This window comes from Pongo abelii, chromosome 10 (genome assembly GCF_028885655.2).
Source record: "Pongo abelii isolate AG06213 chromosome 10, NHGRI_mPonAbe1-v2.0_pri, whole genome shotgun sequence".
Lineage (NCBI taxonomy): Eukaryota > Metazoa > Chordata > Mammalia > Primates > Hominidae > Pongo > Pongo abelii.
In genome coordinates, this window is record NC_071995.2 from 64538511 (window position 1) to 64558621 (window position 20111).

Sequence of the window (20111 nt, forward strand, 5' to 3'; positions counted from 1 at the left end):
GCTGAACAACAAGGGATGGGAGGAGCTGGGTGGGTAAAAAGAAAGAACACTCTGGAAGTGAAAGAAGATCCTGAGAAAGATATCAGGTAAGGCTGCACTACAGCTAGTGAGAGCTAGTCATTGCTGAGTTAGGTCGCTTAGTGTTTAACATAAGGGGCCAAATGTTGCATCTTCAAAGACAACTAAGAGGACAAGGCTTGAGGTTCCATTGTGCCTGAAAGGGAAATGGAGAAAGGATAAACTTCAAAAAGAAATCAGACTTCTTAAATAATCAGGGCAAAGTAGAACTTAACGCTACACTCACTTGGCCTCTTTCTTCCATGAATATCTAAGTACCCACGAATCTAACATGAGCTAGGAACCTGACTGAATAGAGAGATTAAAATGAAGAAATTTGTGATACTTTTAAAGACTATCCATTCTTTTAAAGCAGTTTATACTTTTCCAAGTATTCTTACATCCATTCACTAACTTAGCCTTCAGAAAAACTCTGTAAAGAAGGGCATACTACAATTTTATAGATTAGGGACACTGAGACTTGAAAATTAGGGTCCTTTCATTAGGCCGAACTTCACGTCTGTTTTATGTACATGAAGTTTCCCCCTCATGTAACTAAATACTACAAAGTTTCAGACTCATCATACAGTAATTGTCAAACAATGGACCAAAAGAATGTATAGATGAAATATTTTTGAGAAAAGGGAAGAAAAGTAAAGCTAGCCTCAAGCAGACGCCAAGCCACAAGGGCACTAGTAAATCAGTCCTCATTTTATTACAGATGCCTGTGCATCAGGGGCATTTATTTGACTCTCCCTTGTTTCATGAAACTTGATCCACTTCAAATAGAGGAACAGATGGAAAACTAATAGTGTAGTCACTGCAGATCACCAAGAGGCAAAGCATCTGGGGAGCCCTGTGGACTTTCCATGGAGAAGCCATGGGCCTGCTGCAGTTAGTCAGAACTTCATGAGAGCTCTACTCAGACCCACTGGAATTCAGAACTGGAGAAGGCTGTGCTGCCTATATCAAGGACAACTCCCACACCCTGTATTTGGATTTCTCTATCCTAACAGGGACCATTCTCTCCTGGCCCCTCTCCTGGTCCCTTTCGTTTCTTCTGCTCTACATGGGAAACCATTTTCTTGTCACAAAGAAATGTTCCCTGTTGGAGTCAGCAGAAAGAGAATGAGCAGATAAAGCAGTCACTACTGTTTCCTCTTTGATGCCATCCATCCTTTGTATTAGTACCTCAATCACCTTATGTAACACTATCTTACCCAAGTATAACTATCTTCTAGCCTCACTCTGAGTTTGAAATGCTTTAGTCCCTCCCTCTCTTCCTCATTTTCTCCCTCCTTCCCTCTCCCTCCCTTGTTTCCCTCCCTACCTTCCATTGAATATCTATTGATAATTTCCTAAATTCTAGGCACTTTGCTATCTAGCAGTAAATGATGTAAACTTAGTCCCTGACCTCAAGGAATTTATATTCTATTAAAAAATACAGACCTTGGGAGGCAGAGCAAGATGGCTGAATAGAAGCCTCCACTGATCATCCTCCCTGCAGGAACACCAAATTTAACAACTATCTACCCAGGAAAAGCACCTTCGTAGGAACCAAAAATCAGGCGAGCAGTCACATTACCTGGTTTTAACTTCGTATCACTGAAAGAGCCACTGACAAGAGTAGGAAAAACAGTCTTGAATTGCCGATGCCACCCCTTCCCCATCCCGCATGTCTCATGGCATGAAGAATTTGTGAGCTTGGGGGAGGAAAAGTGCTGTGATTTTGGGACTTTGCATTGGAACTTGGTGCTTCCCTATCACAATGGAAAGCAATACCAGGCAGAAGTCAGCCAACACCCATGGAGGAAGCATTTGGACCAGCCCTAGCTAAAGGGGAGTCCTCCATCCCAGCAGTTGCCATGTGAGCTCCGACAAGCCCCACCACGGTGGACTAAAGTGGTTTGGGGCCCTAAATCAACTTGAAAGGCAGTCTAAGCCACAAGAACTGCAACTCCTAGGCAAGTCCTAGTGCTGTGCTGGGTTAAGAGCCCATTGACTTGGTAGGCATGTGACCTAGTAAGATACCAGCTGGGGTGGCTAAGGGAGTGCTTGCACCACTCCTCCCCCAAGCCCAGGCAGCACAGTTTGCAGTTCCAAAAGTGACCCCTTCCATCTGCTTGAGGAGAGAAGAGGGAACAGTAAAGAGGACTTTGTCTTGCAACTTGGATATCAACTCAGCTACAGTCAGATAGGGCACCACACAAAGTTGGGAGGGGTAGCTTCTGAACAAGATTTCTAGACAAAACCTGGGCCAAAACTCACTGCCTTGAAGGGAAGAATCCAATTCTGGCAGGTTTCATCAGCTGCTGACTTAAGAGCTCTTGGCCCTGAATAAGCAGCAGCGGTAGCCGGGTAGTACATGCCATGGGCCTTGGGTGAGAATCTGAGACATGCTGGCTTCAAGTGTGACCTAGCATATTCCCAACTGTGGTGGCCATGAGGAAAGACTCTTTCTGCTTGAGAAAAACAGAGGAAGAGTAAAGGGGACTTTGTCTTGCAACTTAGGTACCAGTTTGACCACAGGGGAGTAGAGCACCAAGTGGGCCCTTGGGGTTCCCATTCCAGGCCTTGGCTCATGAATGGCATTTATAGACCTGCTTTGGGCTAGAGGGGGGCCCACTGCCCTGAAGGGAGAATCCTCGGGCTAGAAGCATTCATTACAAGCTGACTGAAGAGTCCTTGGACCTTAAGTGAACATCGGTAGTACTTTGGCAGTATTCCCCATGGCACATTGGAGGTGGTGGCCATGGGGAGAGGCTACTCTGCCTGTGGAAAGCAGAGGGTAGAGTGGGAAGGACTTTTTATTGTGCTTTGGGTACCAGCTCAGCTGCAGTAGAATAGAGCACCAGGTAGCTTTCTAAGGTTCCTGACTCCAGGACCTGGCTCCTGAATGCCATCGCTGAACCCATCCAGGATCCAGAGGAACTCTCTACCCTGAAGGGAACTCTTCACCCTGAAGGGTGGCTGGTTCTGCCACTTGCTGATTATAGAGTTCTAGGGCCTTGAGAAAACATAGGTGGTAGCCAAGTAGTGGTTACAGCAGGCCTTGGGTGAGACCTACTGCTGTGCTGGCTTTAGGTCTGACCCAGTGCAGTCCCAGTGATGGTGGCCACAGGGGTGCATATGTCACTCCTTCCTCATCTCCAGGTGGCTCAGCACAGAGAGAGACTCTGTCTGTTTGGGAGAAAGTATGGCAAGAGAGTAAGAGTTTCTACCTAGTAATCCAGATAATTTTTCTGGATCTTATCCAAAACCACCAAGATGATGCCTCTATGAGTCTGTAAGAGCCATAGCATTACTGGGCTTGGGGTGCCCCCTAATGCAGATATGGCTGCAGTGACCAAAAAATTAGATCCCAACACCCACATCCCTTCAAATACCTGCAGAGCTCTCCCAAGAAGGATGGGTACAAACAAGCCCAGACTGCGACGACTACAATAAATACTTACCTCATCAATGCTCAGACACTGATGAACATCTATAAACATCAAGACCATCTAAAAACATGACCTCATCAAATGAATAACATAAGGCACCAGGGACCAAACCCAGAGAAACAGAGTTATGTAACCTTTCAGAGAGAGAATGCAAAATAGGTGACTGGAGGAAACTCAATGAAATTCAAGATAATACAGTGAAGAAATTCAGAATCCTACCAGATAAATTTAACAAAGAGATTCAAATAATTAAAAAGAATTGAGCAGAAATCCTGGAGTTGAAAACATGCAATTGACATACTAAAGAATGCACCACAGTCTCTTAATAGGAGAAGTGATCAAGCAGAAGGAAGAATTAATGAACTTGAAGACAGTCTATTTGAAAATAGAGGAGACAAAAGAAAAAAGAATTGAAAAGCAATAAGGCATGCCTATTAGACCCAGAAAATAGCCTCAAAAGGGCAAACCTAAAAGTTATTAGCCTTAATGAGGATGTAGAGACAGATAGGGATGTAGAAACAGATATTATTCAAAGTGATAATAACAGAGAACTTCCCAAACCTAGAGAAATATATTAATATTTAAGTACAAAAAGGTTACAGAACACCAAACAGATTGAACCCAAAGAATACTGCCTCAAGACATTTAATAATCAAACTCTCAAAGGTAAAGGAAAAAGAAAGAATCCTAAAGGCAGCAAGAGAAAATAAACAAATAACATAGAATGGAGCTCCAGTAACTCTAGCAGCAGACTTTTCAGTGGAAATCTTACAGGCCAGGAGAGCATGGCATTACATATTTAAAGTACTGAAAGAAAAAAACTTTTATCCTCAAATAGTATATCTGGCAAAAATTGCTTTAAGCATGAAGGAGAAATAAAGACCTTCCCAGACAAACAAAAGCTGAGGGATTCCATGAGCACCAGACCTGTCCTACAAGAAATGCTAAGGGGAATTCTTCAATCTGAAAGAAAAGGATGTTAGTGAGCAATAAGAAATCATCTGAAGTTACAAAATTCACTGGTAATAGTAAGCACCAAGAAAAACACAGTATAACACTGTAATGGTGGTATGCAAACTTAAGAAGAAAGACTAAATGATGAACCAGTCAAAAATAATAACTATGGCAACTTTTCAAGAAATAGCCAGTATGATAAAACATTAAAAAAAAAAAAACAACAAAAAGTTAAAAAGCAGGGGGACAAGTTGAAGTGTAGAGTTTTTGTTAGTTTTCTTTTTGCGTATTTGTTTATGAAATCAGTGTTAAGTTGTCATCAGTTTAAAATAATGGGTTATAAGACAGTATTTGCAAGCCTTATGGTAACCTCAAATTGAAAACATACAACAGATACATAAAGTACAAAAAGGAAGAGATTAAAACATACCACCAGAGAAAAATTACCATTAAAAGGAAGACAGGAAGGAATGACAGAAAAAAAATAAGACCACAAAACTAATAAAAAAATGGCAGGAGTAAATCCTTATTTATCAATAATAACATTGAATGTAAATGGACTAAATTCTCCAATCAAGAGACAGAGTGGCTGAATGGATAAAAAATAAGACTCAACTATCTGTTGTCTACAAGAAACACACTTCACCTATAATGACTCATATAGACCGAAAACAAGGGATGGAAAAAGACATTCTATGCCAACGGAAACCACGAAAGGGCAGAAGTAGCTATATTTCTATCAGACAAAATAGATTTTGAGACAAAAACTGTGAGAAGAGACAAAGAGGGCTCATTATATAATGATAAAAGGGTAAATTCTGCAAGAGGATATAACCATTGTAAATATATGTACACCCAACACTGGAGCATGCAGATATACAAAGCAAATATTATTAGAGTTTAAGAGAGAGATAGAACTCAATACAATAATAGCTGGTGACCCTACTTTCAGGATTGGACAAATCATCCAGACATAAAATCAACAAAGAAACAATGGACTTAATCTGGACTATAGACCAAATGGACCTAATTGATATCTACAGAACATTTTATTCAACATTTGCAGCATACACATTCTCCTCAGCATGTGGATCATCCTCCAGAATAGATCATATGTTAGCACAAAACAAATCTTTAAAAATTCCAAAAAATTTGAAATGGCAACAAGTATAGTCTCTGACCACAGTGGAATAAAACTAGAAATCAGTAACAAGAGGAATTCTGGAAATTCAACAAACACATGGAAATGAAACAGTATGCTCCTGAATGACCAATGTGTTAATGAGGAAATTAAGAAGAAAATTTAAAAATCTCTTGACACAAATAACATCACAAACACAACATACCAAAACCTATGGGATACAGCAAAAGCAGCACTAAGAGAGAAGTTATAGCTATTAATACTACATCAAAAAACAGAAAACCTTCAAATAAACAACCTAAGAATGCATCTTAAAGAACTAGAAAAGCAAGAGCAAACCAAACCCAAAATTAGTAGCATAAAACAGCAGAAATAAATGAAACTGAAATGAAGAAAACAATACAAATGATCAATTAAAAGTTGTTTCTTTTCTTTAAAGTTAGTTTTTTGAATAAACAAAATTGATAAACCTTTAGCCAGACTATGAAAAAAGAGAGAAGACCTAAATAAATAAAATCAAAGATGAAAACGAAGACATTACAGAAACTCAAAGGACCTGTATTAGTCCGTTTTCATGCTGCTGATAAAGACATAACAAGACTGGGTAATTTATAAAGGAAAAGAGGTTTAATGGACTCACAGTTACACATGGCTGGAGAGACTCACAATCATGGCAGAAGGCAAAAGGCATCTCTTACATGGTGGCAGGCAAGGGCGAATGAGAGAGCCAAGCAAAAAGGAAAACCTCTTATAAAATCATCAGATCCTGTAAGACTTACTCACTACCACAAAAACAGTATGGGGAAACTACCCATGTAATTCAATTATCTCCCACCGGGTCCCTCACACAACATGGGTGAATTATGGGAGCTACAATTCAAGATGAGATTTGGGTGGGAAAACAGCCAAACCATATGAGGATCATTAGAGACTACTATGGGCAAGTATATGCCAATAAATTGGAAAACTAGAAGAAATGTATAAATTCCTATATAAATAAAATGTACCAAGATTGAGCCATGCGGAAATCCAAAACCTGAACTGACCATAACTCATAACAAGTAATGAGATTAAAGCTGTGATAAAAAGTCTCCCAGCAAAGAAAAGTCCAGGACCCGATGGCTTCACTGCTGATTTTTACCAAACATTTGAAGAAGAACTAATGCCAATCCTGCTCAAACTATTCCAAAAAATAAAGAAGGAGAGAATACTTCAGAACTCACTCTACAAGGCCAGTATTACCCTGATAATATACCAGACAAAGACCCATGAAAAAAGAAAACTACAAGCCAATATTCCCAATAAACCCTGTTGCAAAAATCCTCAACGAAATAGCAGCAAACCAAATTCAAGACCACATTAAAAACATCATTCATCATGACCAAGTGAAATTTATCCCAGGGGTGCAACGATGGTTTAACCTACACAAATCAATCAATGTGATATACCCATAACAGAATGAAGGACAAAAACCACACGATCATCTCAATTGATGCTGAAAAAGCATTTGATAAAATTCAATATCCCTTCATGATAAAAAACAACCCCTCAAAAAACAGGGTATAGCAGGAACACACCTCAACATAATAAAAGCCATATATGGCAGACCCACAGCTAACATCATGCTGAATGGGGAAAAACTGAAAGCGTTTTCTCTAAGATCTGGAACATGACAAAGATGCTCAGTGTCACTACTGTTATTCAACATAGTACTGGAAGTCCTGGCTAGAGCAATCAGATAAGAGAAAGAAGCAAAGGGCATCCAAATCGCAGGAAGAAGTCAAATTATCCTTGCTTACAAATGACATGATCTTATATTTGGAAAACCCTTAAGACTCCACCAAAAACCTATTAGAACTGACAAATTCAGTGAAGTTGCAGAATATAAAATCAACATAAAAAATCAGTGGCATATCTATATGCCAACAGTGAACAATCTGAAAAAGAAATTTAAAAAGTAATCCCATTTACAACAGCTACAAATAAAATTAAATAGCTAGGAATTAAAAGAAGTGAAAGGTCTTTAAAATGAAAACTTTAAAACCTTGATGATAGAAACTGAACAGGACACACAAAAAATGGAAAGATACTCCATGTTCATGGATTGGAAGAATCAATATTGTTACGATGTCATACTACTGAAATCAATCTACCAATTCAATGCAATCTCTATTGAAATATCAATGACATTCTTCACAGAAATAGAAAAAACAATCCTAAAATTTATATGGATCCACAAAAGACCCAGAATAGCCAAAAGTATCCTGAGGAAAAGTAAAACTGGAGGGATCACATTACCTGACTTCAAAATATACTACAGTTCTGTAGTAGCCAAAACTGCATGTTACTGGCATAAAAACAGATACACAGACCAATGGAACAGAACAGAGAACACAGAAACAAATCCATACACCTACAGAGAACTCATTTTCAACAAAGGTGCCAAGAACATACACTGGGGAAAAGATAGTTTCTTCAATAAATCATGCTGGGAAAACTAGATATCCATATGCAGAAGAATGAAACTAGACCCCCATCTCTTTACATACACAAAAATCAAATCAAAGTGGATTAAAGAATTAAATCCCAGACCTCAAATTATGAAACTACTACAAGGAAACATCAAGGGCACTCTCCAGGACATTGATTTGGGCAAAAATTTCTTGAGTAATACTCCACAAGCACAGGCAACCAAAGTGAAAATGGATAAATGGGATCACATCAAGTTAAAAAGCTTCTGCACAGCAAAGGAAACAATCAACAAAATGAAGAGACAACCCACAGAATGGGAGAAAATATTTGTAAACTATACGTCTGACAAGGGATTAGTAACCAGAATATATAAGGAGCTCAAACAACTCTATAAAAGTTTTAATATAATAATCCAATTGAAAAATGGGCAAAATATTTGATTAGACATTTCTCAAAAAAAAAGAGACACAAATGGCAAACAGGTATATGAAATGGTGCTCAACATCATTGATCAGCAGAGAAATCCAAATCAAAACTACAATTAAATATAATAACATCTCACCCCAGTTAAAAGAAACGGAATAACAAATGCTGGTGAGGACATGGAGAAAAGGGAAGTCTTGTACACTGTTGGTGGGAATATAAATTAGTACAATCACAATGCAGAGCAGTTTGGTGGTTCCTCACAAAACTAAAAATAGAGCTACCATATGATCCAGCAATCCCTAGCAGCATATACCCATATACTGCTAGGTATATGCCCTAAAGAAAGGAAATTGATATATCAAAGAAATATCTGCACTCCTGTGTTCATTGCAGCACTGTGTACAACAACCAGGATTTGGAAGCAACCTGTGTTCATCAACAGATAAATGGATAAAGAAAATGTGGTACATATACACAATGGAGTACTATTCAGCCCTAAAAAAGAATGAGATCCTGTCATTTGCAGCAACATGGATGGAAATAAAGGTCATTATGTTAAGTCAAATAAGCCAAGCACAGAAAGACAACACATGTTGTCACTTAATTGTGGGAGCTGAAAATTAAAACAATTGAACTCATGGAGCTAGAGAATAGAATAATGGTTACCAGAAGCTGGGAAGGTAGCAGGGGAGTGGAAGGAAAGTGGGGATGGCTAATGGGTACAAAAACATTAGAAAGAATGAATAAGATGCAGTATTTGATAACACAGCAGGTGACTATAGTCGATAATAATTGTACATCTTAAAATAACTAAAAGAGTATAATTGGATTGTTTTGTAGCACAAAGGATAAGTGCTTGAGGTGATGGATACCCCATTTACCCTGATGTGATTATTATGCATTGCATGGCTGTATCAAAACATCTCATGTACCCCATAAATATATATACCTACTATATACCCACAAAAATTAAAAACTAAAAAAAAGAAATACTGACTTAAAGAAATAGAAAATTATAACAATATGGTTAGTTATGATTATTTAGAAAAACAAAGGGTTAATCTGGGGCTAAGTTGGGACAGTCACTTGAAAAATATTTGCAAATGGTTCATTATGCCCTAACAAACCAACCCTATTGCCTCACCTCTGGCAAGTCACTAAATCTTTGTGTGCCCTAATCTCTGAACTGTAAAATGAGAGAACTGAAGTATATGGCTTAAAAAAATACCATATTTTATTGACTTTAAGGTGCCAGCGATTGTAAGGCACACTGTTATTTTATTTGCTGCTAAGAAAGAATATGGCTGGGTTTGGTGGCTCATGCCTGTAATCCTAATACTTTGGGAGGCTGAGGTGGGAGGATTGCTTGAGCTAAGGAGTTTGAGACCACCCTGGACAACTTGGCGAAACTCTGTCTCTACAAAAAAATTTAAAAATTACCCAGGCATGGTAGTGTGCTCCTGTAATCCCAGCTACCTGGTGGGGGATGGGAGGGGGGCGGTGAGGTGAGAGGATTGCTCCAGCCTGGGAGGTTGAGGCTGCAGTGAGCCATGATTGCACTACAACACTCCAGCCTGGGTCAGAGCAAGATCTTGTCTCAAACAAAACAAAATAAAACAAAAGAATATGCTGTCAATCAAATTACAACATAATGCTTATCACTAAGGTTGTTTAAGTATTATACTTATTAAATAACTCAAAGTGCATGCATGAAAAGAAAAATGTCAGTGAAATAAATCAGTAAAGGTGCTCCTACAACTTTTCCACATTCACGCTCTGAACCAGTGTCACTGATGTCCATATTTTCTATATGATATTGTCCTCATCACCAGTCCTTTGGGCACCAAGAGCACTGTGATGCTGCATTTTTTACAATGCTCTGTTATTGCCCCTTGGATTTTCTTTCAAGCTGCTGAGGCTCATTTGGCAAGTTTCAATTTTTTTGAAAAATTACTTTATGAAGCTTGAAGAAATATTGAGTATAATTAAACTATAATCTAGGGTTAGATACAACTTAATAATAGTTCAGTTCCAAAAGAAAAGTTATTGCAGGTGAGACCGTAACATTTCCCAACATGATTTTAAGACACTGCTGATTTCTCAAAACAACTCTGAGGAACCCATATTTACAGTAGAAGGAGTTTTTATGAAAAATCTGGCATTATGTATCTTTGTTGCATGATTATATATGTATGTACGTATAATACAATGATAGATGCACCATCACTCCCGACCCCCTGCTGCACAGTTGAAAATCCACATGTAAATTTTGACTACCCCAAAACTTAACTATTAATAGCCTACTGTTGACTGGAAGCTTTACTGACAACATAAACACATATTGTGTATGTTATATGTATGATATACTATATTCTTATAATAAAGAAAAGAGAATGTTGTCAAGAAGATCATAAGGAAGAAAATATATTTACTATTTATTAAGTGGAAAAGGATCATCATAAAGGTCTTCATCCTTGTCTTCTTCACGTTAGGTAGGCTGAGGAGGAGGAAGAGGAGGGTTGGACTTGCTATCTCAGGGGTGGCAGAGGTGGTAGAAAATCTGCGTTTATGTAGACCTGTGTAGTTCAAACCTGTGTTGTTCACGGGCCAACTGCATATATATGTGTGTACGTATACAGTTATACTATATATACAGTATATACACTATATATACTGTGTGTATGTGTGTGTGTATATATACACATATAATCCAACATATGAACTGTATATACACAAACACACACATAATCCAATATCATAAGAACTAGAAAACAGAAGTTGTATTCCTTAACATCAGTATTAGAGTGTAGAGTTTGAGGCTTGGATTTAGAAATGCTTTTCAATATGTAGGGTTTGGAAAAGGAGCAAACGTCTTGTTTTCAAAACCTGAAGTTTTTCTCAGGACTTATGACCATAACTGCCACAGAGGAAAAAAGGGAAGCTTTTCCCACTGTGATTGTTCATCTGTGTCAGAAAGTCCCATATCCTGTGTAGATCTTATAAATATTTTGCTAGATTTATGGCAAAGAGAGACATTGATGCTGCAACTGAAGCAAAACACAAACTTGAAAAAGACAAACAGAAGAAACCCAAGAAAGGAAGAAGGAAATCCAATGGGAGACAAGCTTATTTCATGAAGATAGAAGATGTTGGGTTTATGATGAATCATTACTGAATTATCTTGGTGCTGCCAAGCATTGGGCTAGGAATTTCTGTTTGCTTGATTTTTTATGTTATTGCAAATGGTACTGCTTTTTGAATTTCCAATTATTCATTGTATATAATTAAATACAATTGATTTTTAATTGTAAAAAGAAAAAAAACAAGAAAGTCTCATATCCCTGAGAAACCATTGCAATAAGAAGGGAATGAACAGGTTCTCCCAAAGGGAGAATGTTTGTTGCTTAATTATGCTTACTGCCCTGGCCATCAGGTATAAACTTTACATTTCCTAGCCCAATGCTTGGCAGCACCAAGATAATTCAGTAATGGTTCATCATAAACCCAACATCTTCCATCTTCATGAAATAAGCTTGTCTCCCATTGAATTTCCTTCTCCTTCCTTTCTTGGGTTTCTTCTCTTTGTTTTTTTCAAGTTTGTGTTTTGCTTCAGTTGCCGCATCAATGTCTCTGATTTTTTTTTTTTTAGTATTTTAAGTTCTAAGGTACATGTGCACAACGTGCAAGTTTGTTACATATGTATACATGTGCCATGCTGGTGTGCTGCACCCATTAACTCATCATTTACATTAGGTATTTCTCCTAATGCTATCCCTCCACCCCCCTCACCCCACAACAGGCTCCGGTGTGTGATGTTCCCTACCCTGTGTCCAAGTGTTCTCATTGTTCAGTTCCCACCTATGAGGGAGAAGATGTGGTGTTTGGTCTTCTGTCCTTGCGATAGTTTGCTCAGAATGATGGTTTCCAGCTTCATCTATGTCCCTACAAAGGACATGAACTCATCCTTTTTTATGGCTGCATAGTATTCCATGGTATATATGTGCCACATTTTCTTCTTTTTTTTTTGTAAATTATTTTATTTTATTATTATTATTATTATACTTTACGTTTTATGGTACATGTGTGCAATGTGCAGGTTAGTTACATATGTATACATGTGCCATGCTGGTGCACTGCACCCACTAACTCGTCATCTAGCATTAGGTATATCTCCCAATGCTATCCCTCCCCCCTCCCCCCACCCCACAACAGTCCCCGAAGTGTGATGTTCCCATTCCTGTGTCCATGTGTTCTCATTGTTCAATTCCCACCTATGAGTGAGAATATGCGGTGTTTGGTTTTTTGTTCTTGCAATAGTTTACTGAGAATGATGATTTCCAATTTCATCCATGTCCCTACAAAGGACATGAACTCATCATTTTTTATGGCTGCATAGTATTCATGGTGTATATGTGCCACATTTTCTTAATCCAGTCTATCATTGTTGGACATTTGGGTTGGTTCCAAGTCTTTGCTATTGTGAATAGTGCCGCAATAAACATACGTGTGCATGTGTCTTTATAGCAGCATGATTTATAGTCCTTTGGGTATATACCCAGTAATGGGATGGCTGGGTCAAATGGTATTTCTAGTTCTAGATCCCTGAGGAATCGCCACACTGACTTCCACAAGGGTTGAACTAGTTTACAGTCCCACCAACAGTGTAAAAGTGTTCCTATTTCTCCACATCCTCTCCAGCATCTGTTGTTTCCTGACTTTTTAATGATTGCCATTCTAACTGGTGTGAGATGGTATCTCATTGTGGTTTTGATTTGCATTTCTCTGATGGCCAGTGATGGTGAGCATTTTTTCATGTGTTTTTTGGCTGCATAAATGTCTTCTTTTGAGAAGTGTCTGTTCATGTCCTTCGCCCACTTTTTGATGGGGTTGTTTGTTTTTTTCTTGTAAATTTGTTGGAGTTCATTGTAGATTCTGGATATTAGCCCTTTGTCAGATGAGTAGGTTGTGAAAATTTTCTCCCATTTTGTAGGTTGCCTGTTCACTCTGATGGTAGTTTCTTTTGCTGTGCAGAAGCTCTTTAGTTTAATTAGATCCCATTTGTCAATTTTGGCTTTTGTTGCCATTGCTTTTGGTGTTTTAGACATGAAGTCCTTGCCCATGCCTATGTCCTGAATGGTAATGCCTAGGTTTTCTTCTAGGGTTTTTATGGTTTTAGGTCTAATGTTTAAATCTTTAATCCATCTTGAATTGATTTTTGTATAAGGTGTAAGGAAGGGATCCAGTTTCAGCTTTCTCCATATGGCTAGCCAGTTTTCCCAGCACCATTTATTAAATAGGGAATCCTTTCCCCATTGCTTGTTTTTCTCAGGTTTGTCAAAGATCAGATAGTTGTAGATATGGGGCGTTATTTCTGACGGCTCTGTTCTGTTCCATTGATCTATATCTCTGTTTTGGTACCAGTACCATGCTGTTTTGGTTACTGTAGCCTTGTAGTATAGTTTGAAGTCAGGTAGTGTGATGCCTCCAGCTTTGTTCTTTTGGCTTAGGATTGACTTGGCGATGCGGGCTCTTTTTTGGTTCCATATGAACTTTAAAGTAGTTTTTTCCAATTCTGTGAAGAAAGTCATTGGTAGCTTGATGGGGATGGCATTGAATCTGTAAATTACCTTGGGCAGTATGGCCATTTTCACGATATTGATTCTTCTTACCCATGAGCATGGAGTGTTCTTCCATTTGTTTGTATCCTCTTTTATTTCCTTGAGCAGTGGTTTGTAGTTCTCCTTGAAGAGGTCCTTCACATCCCTTGTAAGTTGGATTCCTAGGTATTTTATTCTCTTTGAAGCAATTGTGAATGGGAGTTCACTCATGATTTGGCTCTCCGTTTGTCTGTTATTGCTGTATAAGAATGCATGTGATTTTTGTACATTGATTTTGTATCCTGAGACTTTGCTGAAGTTGCTTATCAGCTTAAGGAGATTTTGGGCTGAGACAATGGGGTTTTCTAGATATACAATAATGTCGTCTGCAAACAGTGACAATTTGACTTCCTCTTTTCCTAATTGAATACCCTTGATTTCCTTCTCCCGCCTAATTGCCCTGGCCAGAACTTCCAACACTATGTTGAATAGAAGTGGTGAGAGAGGGCATCCCTGTCTTGTGCCAGTTTTCAAAGGGAATGCTTCCAGTTTTTGCCCATTCAGTATGATATTGGCTGTGGGTTTGTCACAGATAGCTCTTATTATTTTGAGATACGTCCCATCAATACCTAATTTATTGAGAGTTTTTAGCATGAAGGGTTGTTTAATTGTGCCACATTTTCTTAATCCAGTCTGTTATTGATGGACATTTGGGTTGGTTCCAAGTCTTTGCTATTGCGAATAGTGCCACAATAAACATATGTGTGCATGTGTCTTTATAGCAGCATGATTTATAATCCTTTGGGTATATACTCAGTAATGGGATGGCTGGGTCAAATGGTATTTCTAGTTCCAGATCCTTGAGGAATCGCCACTGTCTTCCACAATGGTTGAACTAGTTTACAGTCCCACCAACAGTGTAAAAGTGTTCCTATTTCTTCACATCTTCTCCAGCACCTGTTGTTTCCTGACTTTTTAATGATTGCCATTCTAACTGGTGTGAGATGGTATCTCATTATGGTTTTGATTTGCATTTCTCTGATGGCCAGTGATGATGAGCATTTTTTCATGTGCCTGTTGGCTACAGAAATGTCTTCTTTTGAGAAGGGTCTGTTCATACCCTTCACCCACTTTTTGATGGGGTTGATTTTTTCTTGTAAATTTGTTTAGGTTCTTTGTAGATTCTGGATATTAGCCCTTTGTCAGATGGGTAGATTACCAAAATTTTCTCCCATTTTGTAGGTTGCGTGTTCACTCTGATGGTAGTTTCTTTTGCTGTGCAGAAGCTCTTTAAATAGATCCCATTTGTCAATTTTGGCTTTTGTTGCCATTGCTTTTGGTGTTTTAGTCATGAAGTCCTTGCCCATGCCTATGGCTTGAATGGTATTACCTAGGTTTTCTTCTAGGGTTTTTAAGGTTTTAGGTCGAACATTTAAGTCTTTAATCCATCTTGAATTAATTTTTATATAAGGTGTAAGGAAGGGATCCAGTTTCAGCTTTCTACATATGGCTAGCCAGTTCTCCCAGCACCATTTATTAAATAGGGAATCCTTTCCCCATTTCTTGTTTTTCTCAGGTTTGTCAAAGATTAGATGATTGTAGATGTGTGGTACTACTTCTGAGGGCTCTGTTCTGTTACATTGGTCTATATCTCTGTTTTGGTACCAGTACTATGCTGTTTTGGTTACTGTAGCCTTGTAATATAGTTTGAAGCCAGGTAGTGTGATGCCTTCAGCTTTGTTCTTTTGGCTTAGGATTGTCTTGGCAATGCAGGCTCTTTTTTGGTTCCATATGAACTTTAAAGTAGTTTTTTTCCAATTCTGTGAAGAAAGTCATTGGTAGCTTGATGGGGATGGCATTGAATCTATAAATTACCTTGGGCAGTATGGCCATTTTCATGATATTGATTCTTTCTATACATGAGCATGGAATGTTCTTCCATTTGTTTGTGTCCTCTTTTATTTCGTTGAGCAGTGGTTTGTACTTCTCCTTGAAGAGGTCCTTCATATCCCTTGTAAGCTGGATTCCTAGGTATTTTATTCTCTTTGAAGCAATTGTGAATGGGAGTTCACTCATGATTTCACTGTTTGTCTGTTATTGGTGTATAGGAATGCTTGTGATTTTTGCACATTGATTTTGTATCCTGAGACTTTGCTGAAGTTGCTTGTCAGCTTAAGGAGATTTTGGGATGAGTTGATGGGGTTTTCTAAATATACAATCATGTCATCTGCAAACAGGGACAATTTGACTTCCTCTTTTCCTAATTGAATACCTTTTATTTCTTTCTCCTGCCTGATTGCCCTGGCCAGAACTTCCAACACTATGTTGAATAGGAGTGGTGAGAGAGGGCATCCCTGTCTTGTGCCAGTTTTCAAAGGGAATGCTTCCAGTTTTCGCCCATTCAGTATGATATTGGCTGTGGGTTTATCATAAATAGCTCTTATATTTTGAGATACGTCCCATCAATACCTAATTTATTGAGAGTTTTTAGCATGAAGGGCTGTTGAATTTTGTCAAAGGCTTTTTCTGCATCTATTGAGATAATCATGTGGTTTTCGTCTTTGGTTCTGTTTATATGATGGACAATGTTTATTTTTTTGCGTATGTTGAACCAGCCTTGCATCCCAGGGATGAAGCCCACTTGTTCGTGGTGGATAAGCTTTTTGATGTGCTGCTTGATTCGGTTTGCCAGTATTTTACTGAGGATTTTTGCATCGATGTTCATCAGGGATATTGGTCTAAAATTCTCTTTTTTTGTGTGTTTCTCTGCCCAGCTTTGGTATCAGGATAATGCTGGCCTCATAAAATGAGTTAGGGAGGATTCCCTCTTTTTCTATTGATTGAAATAATTTCAGAAGGAATGGTACCAGCTGTTCTTTGTATCCCTGGTAGAATTCGGCTGTGAATCCGTCTTCCAAAAAAAATTCATGACTTTTTTTGGTTGGTAAGCTATTAATCGTTGCTTCAATTTCAGAGCCTGTTATTGGTCTATTCAGGGATTCAACATCTTCCTACTTTAGTCTTGGGAGGGTGTATGTGTCTAGGAATTTACCCATCTCTTCTAGATTTTCTAGTTTATTTTTGTAGAGGTGTTTATAGTATTCTCTGATGGTAGTTTGTATTTCCGTGGGATCAGTGGTGATATCCCCTTTATCATTTTTTATTGCATCTATTCTCTCTTTTCTTCTTTATTAGTCTTGCTAGTGGTCTACCAATTTTGTTGATCTTTTCAAAAAAACAGCTCCTGGATTCATTGATTTTTTGAAGGTTTTTTTGTGTCTCTATCTCCTTCAGTTCTGCTCTGATCTTAGTTATTTCTTGCCTTCAGCTAGCTTTTGAATGTGTTTGCTCTTGCTTCTCTAGTTCTTTTAATTGTGATGTTAGGGTGTCGATTTTAGATCCTTCCTGCTTTCTCTTGTGGGCATTTAATGCTATAAATTTCCCTCTGCACACTGCTTTAAATGTCTACTGCAGATTCTGGTATGTTGTGTCTTTGTTCTCATGGTTTCAAAGAACATCTTTATTTCTGCCTTCATTTCGTTATTTACCCAGTAGTCATCCAAAATTGACCACATATTTGGAAGTAAAGCACTCCTCAGCAAATGTAAAAGAACAGAAATTATAACAAACTGTCTCTCAGACCACAGTGCAATCAAATTAGAACTCAGAATTAAGAAACTCACTCAAAATCACACAACTACATGGAAACTGAATGTCTCTGATTTTTAAGTCGAAAGTACATCCTTCTAAAGGCAGTGGGATTCATATTTTTTCTGATCTTTCAACTTCCTGACTATCTTTTTGATTATAGACATCTTCTTGGTATCTACAAAGACTGCATTTTCCCCTGTTGCATATTTTGCATACATTACACCATTCCATTCCCCTTCAGTTGAGCAAAAGGCTTCTCATTCTTTGGAGAAAAAAATCACAGTGGTAATTCTGTGCTTCCTGTCCCCAGAGAAAGGTTCAGTGTGGAAGATGATGTTTGCACTATCACCAGTTTTGGAATAATTAATATTGCATTCTCCTCCTAGTTCCATTCAGAGTACTGTGAGGCTAGACCATCCGTAAACACTGGGGAATGTGAGGATGTAATGTTTCTCATAGTTAAAACACAAGATACAGGGCTTGTGGCCCCACCCTATGTTGTGTGTCCCAATTGACATCCTAAGGAATTTTGATTAGGTCCAGATATCACCAATGAATTCAATTTTTTGATAAACACTCAGCATAAAAGGCTGAAGTAGGTGGATGATGGGAAATCTGTTCAGCCACAAATTTTACATTGCTTTTGGAAACCCAGGGACTGGTCCTTCTAAAATTAGCTCTGTGTTCTCTTTGGTATTATTTGGTAATGTCCATTGACACTGAAAGATCTTGCTAAAATGACTTTTTAACAATTGATTCTTTCCTTCTTGCATGAAAGGCTGAGCGGTACCATTTCACATTCTGAACCATTCAATTCCTGGTCACCAATGTTCGCAAAAATGTTGGATATGCAAAAAACGTCTGCATATGCTTCTAAAAGAGATCCTCTTTCAAGAAAAAATGGTGGAAGAACTACTTTAGTAAGATCCATGCTAAGCCTAACCTACGACAAGAGGTGCGTGGTAACGCTCTTATGTTCCTCCATGGACCCTGCCTCCTCCTCGTCAGCTCTCTCATCATGTGAATCAAGAGTCAGCATCACTTGTTCCATTGGATGTGAAAGAATTAAGTGATTCTGTGCTATCTGGGCATTTTAGTCTGTTTTCCGCACTGCCATGTGTCAAGATTGACGCAGATTCAGAAGAATCTATTAAGTGCTTTGGGGATGAGCCATGTTGATGACATTCATCAGCATTGTAGAATTCATCTTCACTGCTGGAATAAGAGAATTCTGGGATTGTATTTAGAGAAGCCATTGACATGGCTTGGAGAAGTTAGACTGCTACTAGGTGGTGAATGGGCACTGCCTCTACTATTTGGTGTTGGAGTCTAATGATGTCCCAAGGTAACTAGTACAGGTCCAACTGGTCAGGAAGATAAACTCTGCTCTGTCTTATGCAGTTGGGTAGGTTCCAGAGGGAGGTGAGACAGTCTGGGAAGGCATTGTGGTGATCACAGGTTCCAAGGGACTAGGTTGATACATTGCATCTACAAGATTAATAGTACTTATAATTCTATCTGCGTGCTTCTCAGCGTTATTCTGGTCTTTAGCAGTCTGCATCAACACAGTGCAGTGTTTAATTGATTCCACCATGCTATTTGCTTCTCTTTGAGAGTTTCAATTTTCTTTCTCTGCTTATTATCTTTGCAGTTTTGAAGCTTGTGATCAAAAAACTTTAATTGTTCTATCAAGATTTGTAGGTAGGCATCAGCCTCTGGAGTGGTGGCTCACGTCTGTAATCCCAGCACTTTGGGAGGCCCAGGTGGGTGGATCACGAGGTCAGGAGTTCAAGACCACCCTGGCCAAGATGGTGAAACCCCGTCTCTGCTAAAAATACAAAAATTAGCTGGGTGCGGTGGCAGGCGCCTGTAATCCCAGCTACTGGGGAGGCTGAGGAAGGAGAATCGCTTGAACCTGGGGGACAGAGGTTGCCGTGAGCCGAGATCGCGCCACTACACTCCAGCCTGGGTTACAGAGTGAGACTTTGTCTGAAAAAAAAAGAAGTTAAGTTTCCTGTCAAAGTTTTGGACACTAAGAACAAATCCTGAATCCAAATCTCTGGAGGTGACAAGGAAGGAGGCAAGGAAAGTGTGACATCTGAGCCCATAGCCTGGCCCTGGGCAGGCGCCAGAGACCATGGGACTCAGGGGTGGAGGTTGGCCCTCTACCAGACCCTCAGGGTGTGCTCACTCCACAAGTGTCCAGCAAGAAAGTCATTTGCAAGACCCCCACACTCTGTGCCTCCAGGAGAGGGGGCTGGGGGCTGCTTCTGAGCACCTCTTTTCCTTCTCCACTTGATTGCATCCTCATTTGGCAAGTTTTGACACTTGTGCTTCTTCAGCTTATGGGAAAGTGTCAACAGAACATTT

The 20111-nt window shown here is 38.9% G+C and overlaps 1 protein-coding gene and 1 pseudogene across 23 annotated transcripts in view; both read right to left on the bottom strand.

The window, feature by feature from the left end:
- GRIP1 (glutamate receptor interacting protein 1) overlaps positions 1-20111 on the bottom strand; it is an 852850-nt gene that overhangs the window by 201134 nt on the left and 631605 nt on the right. The gene's annotated exons all lie outside the window — the stretch shown is intronic.
- LOC112135764 (oxysterol-binding protein-related protein 9-like) lies at positions 1401-19350 on the bottom strand (annotated as a pseudogene).